Source organism: Psittacula echo, assembly GCF_963264785.1.
Source record: "Psittacula echo genome assembly, chromosome: 6".
NCBI classification, from domain to species: domain Eukaryota; kingdom Metazoa; phylum Chordata; class Aves; order Psittaciformes; family Psittacidae; genus Psittacula; species Psittacula echo.
The window spans coordinates 31,260,483-31,264,330 of record NC_137743.1 but is presented as its reverse complement, the minus strand read 5'-3'; positions in this window follow the sequence as shown (position 1 = coordinate 31,264,330).

The window sequence follows — 3,848 nt, the reverse complement described above, 5'->3', positions numbered from 1 at the left end:
CAGCAATGACAGCACCCTTCCCCATTCACCCCCCAAACTCTCCTCCTCTGCAGAAGCCTCCTGTCCCAAGAATAACAGCACCTCTGTTGAGCATGTCCCTACTATCACTTTCCTCCCTTCCTGGCTATTATTCACTGTTATCGATGGGTGTTGCTGGGGAATGGTCATTCCTCATGCTCCCATGATAAGGGACCAAGCAGGACTCCCATGTAAGATGTCAGCCCCACAATGGCAGAGGTAATCAATCAAGAGGAAATACAGCCCTGGAATAAGTGCCCTGCTGAGAAACAGAGTTGGAGGAATGTGATTAAGGCTGTCTGCACTGCTTCTGCTCTCAACAGTGCTGCACATGCCTCCCACAGTGAGCACACATCCCTGATAGCCAGAAATGAGAAGGCTGGCAGAGCCTGCTGCAAGCGAGCTAGCTATCTGTGCCTTTCACAAAGCCCAGGCAAGCAGAGCTGTTGGAGCTGAAGACAACCTTGAGTGTGGGCTAAGCACCAGGGAAAGGGCAAATGGAGGGTCTGCTTTTCCCACCCATGCCAAAGAGGACTATAAGTGTTCCCGGGACTTCACCCTCTCATACTACATCCGGAGAAACAGCAAGTCTGCATTTTGTCCTGATGCTATAGGTTGCAAGCTGTCATCATGTTTGGATGTCTGTATTACCTTGTTGGTGGTAGGGAGATTTAAGGTAGGGAGATTTCAGCTATCCTGGGTTCCCCTTAGGCAGTTCCTCAGCAGTTCCCTTCCCTGGCATCACAGCACTCTTTGTTTTTCCAGATTTTGTTTCTGTACCAAACTATTATAAAGGGGTTGTGTACTTACCCTGGTTGTGGGGTTGTGGGGTCCCAGCTTGTTAGGGTCACTTGTGGCACAATAATGAGTATGGCTTCAATAAAGAGCCACCATTTACACATGCACTAGTACTCTTTCTCAAAGCACTGCTGTTCTTTGCTTGCCTTGAAACATTTTCTGGCGTTTATTCCAATTTACCAGTGCCCATCATCCCAGACAGGTTGGATAAGATGAGGAGCTGTCCAGAAAGCAGGTGTCCTCCAGATCTACCAGTAAAGTCAATGACTATGGCCATAAAACATATAGCTTGTTACCTGTGCACTGAAAATCCAGCCATTGGATTAAGGAAATTACTCACTGAAGAGCACAATGAAGGAATCCATTTTCCATTTCCATGCCCACTCTGACCACAGTAACTCTAGCTCATCTCTATACATGCTCCTTAGGACTGTCAAATTGCAATGTTCCCTATTTCCCCACACACCACCCTCATCTCTCTCTTGTTGTGGTTTAATCAGGACATCCCACATCCTTAGAGCAGGAGTAATTGGCAGCATTTGCTCTAACTCCACACTACATCTGTCCTGATTTGCCCTTTCGCATGTGCTAGCTGCCCAGCTGCCATGCTCGCACAGCATCATTTCCCCTGAAAAGGGCGAATGTTTCAGTCTTCCTTGCCCCTGTCCACACTAAATTTGTAGTAACTTTCATTTCTTGAAGAACAATACTTTCCCACAAACTCCAGTTGAAACTGGTTGAACGGTTAAACAAATTGTTAAAAGGTGGTCTGAGAGGCAGCCAGACAATGCCATTACAGTAGTCTGAAGAAACCACGTTGGCAATGCTGCATTATCTCAGTGGGGTGCCAAGCCATTCTCTCTCTTCCTTTGACTGAAGGAATATTTTATTATTTCATTCATATTGTAACAGCTTCCCCTGAAAACCACCACTCCTCCTCATGTTTGTGTGTGTAATCGAGGGAGCTTTGTTCCTAAACATCAGAATGTGGGGCATTTTCTGAAATAGGCAATGGAGTTTTGGAGATGATGTTAGATTTAAACACAAATGGTGTGAATGAAGAGGCAATATTTTGTGACCCTCCCATTATATTCATGTGCAGGCTGAGTATTTGAAAGAAGCTGGATGCAAAATTAAACCTGGAAAATTCTCACCTGTGCAAACCATTGCTTGACTCACAATGCAGCAGAAGTCAACACAGTAGGACAGATGCCACGGGTTGGGAAACCTAAGAGCAGCAGCAGACTACAGAGAATTATTACCAAGAATTCACATATGCTAAAATGGTGTGTTTGTTTAAACAACCTAGTGTTGCATTTGGCTGTGTGCATCTACTTTTATTGCCACACAAAAGAATGTAGCATTTTGCAGAGACACCACCCCTTGGGCCAGGGAGCCCTCTTCAGGCAGCCCAGTCACCACCACCACCATCATCATCATCATCAATTATCACTATCATTATCATCATCGAATGGTTCGGGTTGGAAAGGACCTTAAAGATAACTTAGTTCTATCCCTCTGCCATGGGCAGAGGCACCTTCCACTAGACCAGGTTGCTCTAAGGCCCATCCAACCTGGCCCTGAACACTGCCAGGGATGGGGCACTGCGGTAGTCCCCTGTGAGAACTTTCCAGCAGATCCATTCTGCAAGAGAAAAGATTGTCAAACCATCTCCCCAGCTTGTTGAGTGAATAAACTGTCTGCCTTAGTCTGTTTACCCAGCTGAGATGATGGATGGTTTGGAACGGTGTTAGCTTACTTTTGCCCCCACTGTTTGAAATGATCAAATCTCCACCAGAGGCAGACAGCTGTGCACATGGAGCTATGAGGAAGAGATGCAAGCACCCAGGAAAGGAAGGCTGAGACAGGAGTTGTGGCAGGCAAGAGAAGTTTCAGGTACCTTTCTGAGGGGTGACATTCCTTTAGAGTGATGTAGCACACTGAGCACACACAGATGTGAGGTGAGAACCAGCTCTGACAGACAACATGCTGTGAAATGGTGGGGTAGTGGCGGTCGCAGCTCATGCAAAGGCACTGTAGAAGCAGATCCTGAACTTTCTCCTAAGCCCATTTTGAATGCTGTCATCACTGGGCATCTCTCCCCAGCCTTGTCAAGGGTGCAGGTGTCATTCTTTCCAAATCAACAGCAATTACATTTTACTGAGTATGGGAACCACTTTCAGGGCATGAATTTTATGATGTGAAATTTTTCTTCCTTCATTTTTTATTTAAATTGAGCATTGCACTACTTTTGGTCACATTCTACTTCCATGTTATAAAGCTGAAAGAGAATAATTTTATTTATTCTTAGAATTCTATCTCTTTGGCTGCTCCATCAGCTCTGTTGGCAGTCTGGAGGGCTTACAGGTTTGGACATTTTAATCGGGTTGCCAGGGTACCTTCAGCAGCTTAGGTTGTGTGAATTAAGCACTGAGGTGTCTAATTCACCGTTTCTCAGTTTTGTCAATCTGTCTGTGCTTTTCCTTGTCCCCCATACATGTAAACGTGAAATAAGTTGTGGGTGGTAAAAGCAATACACTGACAAAATGGTGTCAGGGTTATGCTTTATGGGACTGCTTTTTACTACTGAAAAGTGAGAATATATAGGTTGTGGGAAGAAGAGATGGTCTCTTTTAAAATACTGTAATAAAACTTTCCAGGTCTGTTTTGAGTCAACGCAGGCCCCAACAGACACTGTACAATGCAAGCTGGCTTTGTATCACCTCACCTCAGAGAAGAAGTTTTATCTGAGCCTTATCAAGGAAGAAAAATTTCTGTGGTTTTAAGGAATGATGATTTTTTACAAGAATAATGCCACACTGTGGATCTTGAAAACTACGCTTACTAAGAAAAAAAAGTGGGTTCGTTTTTATTTTTTGCACTTTTGCGGTCAAAGCCAGCTGAACTGCAGCTGACGGGATCTCCCCCGCCCCGAATGGGCGCACCCGAGCACTGTGAGCCGCCCCAACGCTTACTACCCCCTGCAGCCGCTAGTGGTGCGGTCCAGTTGGGCCGCCCGGTTGCCTGGCAAC